Raw genomic sequence first — 10,209 nt, 5'->3', positions numbered from 1 at the left:
CTGACCAGGTCTTCCAGGTGTTATTGTGGATGGACGATGGCGATGGCAGGGGGTTGGGGGGAGAAAGAAGGTGAGTGGGGATGGAGTAAAGGAAGAAAATGAGGGCTGCAGGAAAGTCCAGAGCAGAAAAAGGAACAAAGAGGCACTGTCCTAATCTCTCTTCTCCTGCTGTGACGAGACACCATAACCAAGGCAGCTTATAAAAGAAAGAATTCAACTGGGGGTTTGCTTACCATTTCAGAGGGTAAATCCACAAACATCATGGTGGAGATCATGGTGACATCCAGGCAGGCATGGTGCTAGAGCAGTAGTTGAGAGCTCATGTCTGATCAATAAGTTACAGGTAGAGAATGAAATTGGGCCTCACATAGTCTTGTGGAACTTCAAAGCTCACCACACGCCCACCCACCCCACCCCACTCCTGTTGTCATAATTCCTCTAAAAAGGCCACACCTTCTAATCCTTCCCAAACAGTTCCACTAAGGCCCAAGCATCTGAACATATAAGCCTATGTGGGTCCTTTGCATTCAAACCAGCAGAGACACCTAGGCCTAGAATGCTGCTCAGGGAACCTCACGGTCAGCTGACAAGGAGGAGTTTTACCTACCCACATCACACATTGAATATATGCCCCATCTGAGACCCATCAAGTCTTCAGTATCCAGCTACTGGAATTTTGTTTGTTGCCTTTTCTGGGCCTGTCCATGGTGCTATTTTTGTTTAAGAACATACACACATACGACACACGCTTCTTTACAGGCAACCTGGTGTCTGGAAGACGCAGTGAAGACAGAAGATGAATAGCCATGCTGCGAGCCCTCACCATGAGAGTCATCTGGAAGACCAAGGGGAGTTCTTATTAGAATATGCCAGACAGCAAAGAGATGGGATGATTTACTGTATGAGAAAAGGCACAGAGGAAATCCCAATGAGAGAACTCACAGAGATTCTTTGGACTTGGAAGATAGAAAATACATATTTTTTTTGGTGCAGTTGGAATAATTTTATAGCGTTTGGTAAGTACAGTCAGCTCCTGCACTCTGATAATGTGACAGGTAGCCACTTCCTGCTAAGATTTGTTCTCCACCGAGGCCCTGCATATATGCATGAGGCCCCGGGACCTTGAGGGGCTGAGTTCAGTCTTTCCTCTTTGTCTCCATCATTTCTTAAGATTTGAGGTTGGAAAATCCAGTTGGTTTTCTAGCCTTATAAATATTGAAATGGACTTTTCGGCTAGAACCTGAGAATCCCTCCCTCCTTGACCGCCCCAATGGGGCTGTGTATTCCCATGTTTGGCTTGTTCCTCTTCTTATCGGGGACTCAAAGGGGAGTCCAAAACATGGCACAAAAGATGGGCTTCTAGGAAATGGGATCGTCCTTGAGGTGAGATCATCTTGGTAAAGCAGGACAGAAGTGCAGTGTGCAGCTTTGGGGAAACAGAGACCAGCAAGAATTAGGGATAAGGGTGAAGGGGTGGGTCAAGGAGGAGGCCAAACAGAGACTGACAGGTGTGGGTGGCAAACAGCAGGAGCAGGACTCCTCACCAGCCTCAGGTAGGCACTTTGCTCTTCCAAACCACTGCATCTGTATTTATGGGGTGAGATGCGGTATTTTGGCATGCATATAAAATGTGTGTTAATCAAATCGTGGTAACTGATATCTATTACCTCAAGCATGTATCCACTCTTTGGGCTCAAACCCTCCCTTCTGGGTATTTGGAAACATGCAATAATGTATTGTTAAGGGTGATTGCCACTGTGGTATTTCGTACCCATTAGCCAACCCTCTCCAGCACTCACCCTTCCCTTCCCTCCCAAATCTGGTGATCTCTACTCTCCAATTCTCTGAGATCAACTGATTTGGTTTCCACATAAGGGCAAGAAGTTGTTTTCCTTTTCCTTGCATTTTCTTTTCATTCAATCTAATGTAGGGCTGCAAAGAAGATAATCAGGCAATGACAGTTTGGTTTTCTCAGTGTAGAAGTATGTTCCTAAATACTAACATTTTTTAAATTTATTGGGCCAGCTCTCCAGCCCAAACACTAACATGTTTTCTGTTTTCTTTCATTGCTTCCTTTGTTCCTTGGCACCTTTGTTCATCCTTCCCTCCCTTCAGTTGGCAGCTACAGGGACTCTAATGAAAAATACCCAGCTTTCCTGTCACCCGAGTTAAGCATTTGGACACTGGAAGGCTAGAAGGTGACTCCTGTGTAGCCCTCCCCAACATGGGTCACCGTGGGTGAGCATATGCAGTCTGTGCATATGTGTTTGTATGTTAGTGCATGTCTGCATGTAAGAGGCTTCTAAGGGTCTGCTCTGAAAAGATGTGTCTGTAAGGGCCTCGTTTGACTAAGCTTCAGGGTCAGTGAGGCAGTCACAAATGATCTGTTGAGAGACCCTGAGCAAAACACCCACCACTAACTACACGTTTTAACATCTATTCAAACGTTTGAGCTACCTGTGTTTGACTTAAGAAAACTAAGTGTAGCTGAACTCCTACTTGATGAATGGAATAGGAGACACCTGTCTGCCTCTGCTCTATAGGACACATGCCAGGGCATGCTTGATGGGGTCCCAGCCTTTCTCTAAGCTCCCCATTGAGTCACCACACTGGGGAAGTGTTGGATCCACGCCTTGGCCATCGGCGGCTTTAACTGGCTCCAGGCCTGCAGCTTTCACACAACAGGTGCCAGCAACCTTTCATGCTACCAGAGAATCAGCTCGACAGAAACTACTTTGGGTAACACGAGAATACGGAGGTCCCTGCTGGAGAGGCTCAGGCAAGAAGCGAGTGTCTCCCGTGAGGGATCTCAGGAAAGTCCCAGTTCACAAGTCTCGGGGCTCTCGGGTGGAGATCAGTTTGGGGATAAGTTATCGAGAGAACCAATCGAATACCTGTGTTTGCATGAATTGTTAGGGTGAGAAACGGCCCACTTCCGTAACAGGGTATTATGGGGCCTGTTGTGTTTGGAACCCACAGCAGGATAGAGAATCTCCCCTGGTGCCATTGCAGGAACTTGGGTTTCCCAGCATCCCACAATAACCCCCGAGTCAGTTCCAGGAAGACTGGACTCCGAAAGAGTCAGATTTGAAATTCTCTCCTTCAATGCGGCCTCTGATGTTACTCTAGCTGTCTGTACACTGTGTGAGTATTTAAATAGTATTTTCTGGCTGCTAAACATAGTTCATAGACCCATTAAGAATAAAATTTAAAAAGAACCAGCTTCTAAAGGGGAACGTGGGCCCTTTTTCTAATGTCTCCCATACAATGTTTAATCTAGGATTGGGTGACTGACTGGGTTGTTTAACAGTCATCAAAATCCAGGTTTGAAGATAGAAACCAAATATGTTTTAGTTCTTTCATCTTTTGAAGCGATAACCCAGAAGATCCCCCAAGCTCCTGGATTTCTTCCATTTAGCTTTCACCAAATGTGAACTCTAAACTCCCCGTGTGCTTCAGTTTCTTTGTATATGTACATTATAGATGCAGGAGAACATTTACAAGGAGTCTACTACATGCCATATGCTTCCCTTGGAGTTTGGATCTGAAGACAGGAGTTAGCTTCTGTCCTTGAAGAACTTAGTTGGGTAGATAAGGCTGCGACAGGAAGTGGCACTGTGGTGGTTTGGGTATGAGAGAGGCGTGGTCTTGTTGAAGGAGATGTGACCTTGTTGGAGTGGGTGTGGCCTTGTTGGAGTGGGTGTGCCCTTGTTGGAGGAGGAGGTGTGGCCTTGTTGGAGGAGGTGTGGCCTTGTTGGAGTGGGTGTGGCCTTTGTTGGAGGAGGAGGTGTGGTCTTGTTGGAGGAGGTGTGGCCTTGTTGGAGTGGGTGTGCCTTTGTTGGAGGAGGAGGTGTGGCCTTGTTGGAGGATGTGTGCCACTGTGAGCTTGGGCTTTAAAACCCTCCTCCTAGCTGCCTGGAAGCACTCTTCTCCTAGTGGCCTTCATATGAAGATGTAGGACTCTCAGCTCCTCTCAGTATGTACCATGCCTGCCTGGACCCTGCAACGCTCCCACCTTGATAATAGTGGGACCTGAAAACCAGCCCTGATTAAATGTTGTTCCTTTAAGAGGTACATTGGTCATGGTGCCTTTTCACAGCAGTAACACCCTAAGATAGACATCAATTGGTAAAGCCAGCCATGGGGGGCTTTCAAGGAAGGGATGGTCATTTCTAGGGTCACTTACCATGGAGTTGTCATTGGCAAAATGTCTGAGTTTCATGTTTAAAATTGCGTGTATGAGGGTGTTCTCTGGAATCATAAAAGAGATGACAAACCCAACTGGCAAGCAGGGTCGACTCACAGAAGTCAGCCTGAGATGATAGCCAAGGTTACCACTGGGGTAGACACATGACCAGATCAGATGAAGGGCATGCTGGCAGAGGGCAGCACTGATGGAACAAAGTTGTTTACCTCATGGTGACAGGATAGCAGAGAACGAATGAGAGAGAGGAAGAAGTTCTCCTTATTACCACTCTATGGTCACTCCACAGATCCAATCCTTCCAACAAGGCTCCCCAACTTCCATCACATCTTGAGCACCCTCCATGGCGAAGACCAAGACTTCAACCTGCAAGGCTTTGAGGGACATCTCATATGAAAACCAATGCATGCAGTTAATGGGGGCTCTCAGGTGGGTTACTGTTCAGTCCGGAAATGATGGGCACACCGATGCTGCTGGGTTTTGAGGGCTTTGGGGCTCAGCCTCCGTGCTTCTTCCTCTAGGAGCCTGACAGCTGCGGTGGTTAGAATATGAATGTCCCCATAAACTCATGCCTTCAGTCTCGGAGCTGGTATCTCTGTGAGGATGTTTGGTTGACTTTGGGGAGTGGCGCTTGGGCTGTAGGAAGTAGGCCTCTGGTGGCAGGATACAACATCCCTGCTGCTTCCTGTTTTCCTTCTCCCACCTAAGGTGGTCATTGTGGGCACTAAGCTTGGGGAAGCATGCACAATGCTGCACTCTTTATATTCAGGGAACCAAGGACAGACCAACATAAGGAGACAAAGTCCAACTTGGTGAGCAATGAGTTTTCTCGGAGTTACTTGCAGGAGTATGGGTAAGACGTTATTTACAGTAACGGAAAACACAAAGGCAAAACATCACCAAAAGCCACCCCAGCTTGGGTAATACTCCATGACAGCTAGGAACCATGGGCACAGGGTAATACTTGCGTGCAGTTCAATAGGTAGGAAAGTGGGGATTTTTTGTCCGTTTGTTTTTGGGTTTGTTTTTTGTTTTGTTTTGCTTTTTTTTTTTGTCAGCATATTTGATCTGAGCCTCTTCCAGACTACTCAGCTTCTTCGAGTGTCTTTCAGGCATCCTTATGGCTTAGATGAGCTTGAGGAGGGAGAAGTCTTGTGAATGTGGTAGATTTTTGAGACTTCCTGAATCTTAAGGATCTCCCCTGCAGGAGAGGATGCTTTCCCTCTTTGTAGCATATCCTGAGCCTCAAGGGGCTTCCCTCCAAGGTGGAAGATTTTCTCTCCGAGGAAGCGTAATGGTGATACAGGCAGCGGTCCTCAACCACACCCTCTCACCACCATGTTGTTCTGCCCAAGGACATGGACACACATTCTAAAACAATCTAAACCCTTCCTTCCCTTAACCATTTCCTCCTTCTAAGTCACAAAATAGAATGAAGTGTACATGAGGCATGGCCAGTGGAGAAGACGGCTGGCGGAGGCTCCATTATCAAAGCTCTGAACTTCCCACGTCCCTTCTACTTGGCGTGAATACTATCAGGACGGCTGTGTTCACCTGAAGCTAACCAAGAAGAGTACCTGTGTAGTCAGCACCATCCGGAACTCTCTGCCTAAGCCTGGCCCCCTGGGAGGGGCCAGGACCCCACATGCCTCTCCCAGGAATTATTCCTAACGTTCGTAAGGCATCGTGCTCATTTTCTTCACGGGTGTAACAATCAATAAATTGTCCTTATACCCCACCCACTCTCGGGGCGAGATGCTATTTAAAGTTCGTGAGTCACAGGAAAGAAAGAAAACATGGAGGTGGGAGGTAGGAGGTATGGGGACAAGGGGGTTCCAGAGAGAAAGAGTAGCGAATGAGAGAAAGTTGGGTGTGAGAGAGGGGGTGGGTGAAAATGGCTAAAATTCATTGTTTAAATGTATGAAACTGTCAAAGAGTACAGAAATATTTAAAATGAAATAAAAGCATTCGGCTTGAATTTGCAGGACTTGCAGGCTGCTGTTGGCGAGCAGAGGAAGCATCATCACCCTGGAGCCCTCTCTCCACATGACTCTGGAGGAGTTCTTTCACCTTCTGGCCTGGTTCTCTCCTCTGTAAGTTGAGTCATAGGTTTGCCCGCCTGCCTAGGCCTTTCCTGAATGGAGTTGGTGCCCTCCGTGGACTTCAGCTTCCCTGACCTTGTGCTTTGAGCTTGCCCAGCTTTCATTAAACCTCACATTCCGAGATGGGATCGTCTGGTAGCATCATATGAATTTATCGCTTGTAATTCTGCGGAAGCTCGGTAAGATGGTGGAAGCCGCCACACTCAGCGTCAGAGCCTGCCTTTCCTTTATTAAGCACTAAATTCTGTATCCTTATGCTCCCGCCTGTCTCTTCGAGTCATTGGTAAAGTTGCTGTTAAAACACAAGTCTGAGATGATGAAAGAACTCATTAAGAAAAAAGCAACTGGGGGCTGGGGATTTAGCTCAGTGGTAGAGCGCTTACCTAGGAAGCGCAAGGCCCTGGGTTCGGTCCCCAGCCCCGAAAAAAAGAACCAAAAAAAAAAAAAAAAAAAAGAAAAGAAAAATGCAACTGGAGCCATTCTGAAATGAAAAAAGTGAAGTTCCCTTCTGAAGACCAAGAAAAGTGGGATGCGGGCCCACTTCCCAATGCCCCTTCCTGACACTTCCCAGGCCTAGAGGACCCTCTGTGACCTTGAGATGATTCTGCCTTGTTTCTGCTGACACTTGTCCCTTTATCTCGCTGTGCCTTCACTGTCTGCTCCGTGGTTTCTCCCACAGGATAGAGAAACATCCGACTGTTTTGAACAGCTGTCCCTTGGTGTCTGTGAAAGATTGGTTCTGAGACCCCTATTGGCTGTACAACCCACAGGTTCTTGGATCTTTCTGAGAAAAGAGGCCCTTCCAATTAAGCCTATGCACATCCTCCTGATGCTTTAAACTGTGTTTCCTGCAATCCCTATGGCGAGGTACATGGTGCATGATAGTTTTCCACTGTACTACAGGGGACAATGACAAGGCTCACACAAGTGCCCATCTATATGTTCATAGGAACGGTTATCATGGCTGCTTAATATCCTTAGTCCAGAACTACTCGAACTGCTCTCAGATGCACACACGTTTAGGAAATCCGAGGTAGGTGTTTCTGAACACTGAGCTCCCACAGCACCCTCCGGCAAGCGCTGCTGCTTTCTCTTCTTCCTCAGCACTGGGCCTTCTTCCTGATGCCTCTTCAGATTTGCCACAATACAGTGCAAAAGGAAGTGGTCCTCCCAATCCCCTGGCCAGGGAGAAACCACAAGGGTGTAGCATAGATAGGCAGCTGTCAATCTCAGGGTCCCATCCGGCAGGCAGCCCAAGGCTAACGCTGAGACTGAGAAGTCTTGTCCCTTTCACAGGCTTACTCTCCGATTCAAGCTACTCTAAAGGAAGAACCACATCAGTGTGGCCTGCCCACCCTTGTGCAATCAGACCCTTGTCACGGGCACTTCGAGATGAGACAGCAGCAGCTTCAGATCCAACTCACTGTGGCATGGTCAGGTCAAACAGGTTGCAGGCAATGCCCCCACAGAGAGCCAGCGGTGGGGTGTGGCTTCATCTTTCCCACAGTTCTCTAGCTAGAAGCCAATTTTCAGATCCCTCCCATCCAAGCTTGTGAAAAGAGCCGTCCCCTCTTCTGTCCCTTTCTGTACCGGACAGACTCCTGTCTTTTGCCTGTTCAGGGCTGTCCTCGGCTGTCCCCATTCTCAGATGCCTCGATCACACCAGTGACTGTTTTCTATCCCCTATCCAGTGGCCTTCTACACTGAGGCACACCTGCTGTAATGCTTTGGTGTCCTGAAGGTCTTCAGGCTGTGTTGCCCCCTCTGTAGACTTCAGGGGCAGAGCACAGGACCTCTCTCCAGAGAGTGGCCTCTGCTCGAGGGTGGGGCCTTTGCTCACTGTCAGGAGGACTAGAAGGCCTGCTTAGCCTGGGGTACAGGCCACAGAGCTGCCACACTATTGCCTTGAGTGAGCACTCACTCACTAGCCACGGCATCAGATTTCCTGTTAAAGTCGTTCAGAGGCAACTGCATTCTTTCTCTAAATTTTTAGTTCTGAATACTTCTAGGCTTAAAGTCACTAAAGCCATGTGGGCTCCTTCACACTCCCCAGGACGCTTTTCATGTATGTTCTATAGCCTTTGCATGATTGTCTTTTCTGTGTGTGCATGTATGCGCATGTGCACATGCGGGAGCCATGCCTGTGGAGGCCAGAAGTAGACAGAGGGTGTCCTCGATCACTCTGAATGGGCCTCTCCCTCAATCTAGAGCTTACCAATTAAGCCGGTCTAGTTGGCGAACCCTGGATCCTGTCTCTGCTTCTGTGTTGGGGTTACCGGGACTTGTTAGCCTTCTTAGGGTATACCAGTTAGGGACTGAGGGACGCTGGCAGAACCTGGAGGTCAGGTCTGTTTTGACATATAAAATATACGTATAAAATATACGTCTCTTGTCCCTGGTCGGAAACCAAACAATAGAAAATGAAGTGTGACTCCATCAGTTCATGACCCTGAGCCAGAGGATGCTCTTCCTTTCAGAAAATACTTCTAACAGTAAAAGTAGATGAGAAAGAAATCCACAAGGAAGTAGATATGCTGGTTAGTTATTTCATGAGCTGGTTAGTTATTTCATGGTGCAAGCCAGTGTTATCCAGGAAGAGTAAACGTCAGTTGAGAAAGTGCCTCCATCAGACGTCCCTGTGGACATGGCTGCGGAGGCCTTTCCTTCGTTGATTAAATGTTCAAATGCCCATCTACTGGGTAGGTTGGTCTGGGTCGTCTAAGAAAGCAAACCTGAGGAATATCGAATGGCCAGGGAGCACTTAAAGAAATGTTCAACATCCTTACTCATCAGGTAAATGCAAATCAAAACAACCCTGAGATTTCACCTCATGCCAGTGAGAATGGCTATGATCAAAAACTCAGGTGACAGCAGAAGCTGGAGAGGATGTGGAGAAAGAGGAACACTCCTCCATTGTTGGTGGGGTTGCAGACTGGTACAACCCTCAGGAAATCAGTCTAGAGATTCCTCAGAAAATTGGACATTGAACTGCCTGAGGATCCAGCTATACCTCTCTTGGGCATATACCCAAAAGATGCCCCATCATACAACAAAGACACGTGCTCCACTATGTTCACAGTAGCCTTATTTACAATAACCAGAAGCTGGAAAGAATCCAGATATCCGTCAACAGAGGAATGGATACAGAAAATGTGGTACATCTACACAATGGAGTACTACTCAGCTATTAAAATCAACGGCTACATGAAATTCTTAGGCAAATGGATGGAACTAGAAAACATCATCCTGAGTGAGGAAACCCAGTCACAAAAGAACACATATGGTATGTACTCACTGATGAGTGGTTATTAGCCCAAAACTTGGAATACCTAAGAAACAATTCACAGACCATATGAAGCTCAAGAAGAAGAAAGACCAAAATGTGGATGCTTCATTCCTCCTTAGAATGGGGAACAAAGTACCCATGAGAGGAAATACAATGACAAAGAGTGGAGCAGGGACTGAAGGAAAAGCCATCCAGAGACGTTCCACCTGGGGACCCATCCCATATGCAGATACCAAACACAGTCACTATTGCTGATGCCAAGAAGGGCTTGCTGATGGGAGCCAGATATAGATGTCTCCTGAGAGGCTCTTTCCTACCTGATACAGAAGAGGATGCTTGCAGCCAACCATTGGACTGAACAAGGGGACCCCAGTGGAGGAGTTGGAGAAAGGACTGAAGGAGCTGAAGGGGTTGCAGCCCCATAGGAAGAACAATAATATCAACCAACCAAACCCCCCAGCTCCCAGGGACTAAACCACCAACCAAAGAGTACACATGGAGGGACCCATGGCTCCAGCTATAGGATGTAGCAGAGGATGGCCTTTTCTGGCATCAACAGGAGGAAAAGTGATTGGTCCTGTGACTCATTTCCCCAGTGTAGGGGAATGCCAGGGTGT

The sequence above is a fragment of the Rattus norvegicus genome, chromosome 9, assembly GCF_021556685.1.
Source record: "Rattus norvegicus strain SHRSP/BbbUtx chromosome 9, alternate assembly SHRSP_T2T, whole genome shotgun sequence".
In the NCBI taxonomy this organism is placed as follows: Eukaryota; Metazoa; Chordata; class Mammalia; order Rodentia; family Muridae; genus Rattus; species Rattus norvegicus.
Note: the sequence above shows the minus strand (reverse complement) of the source record.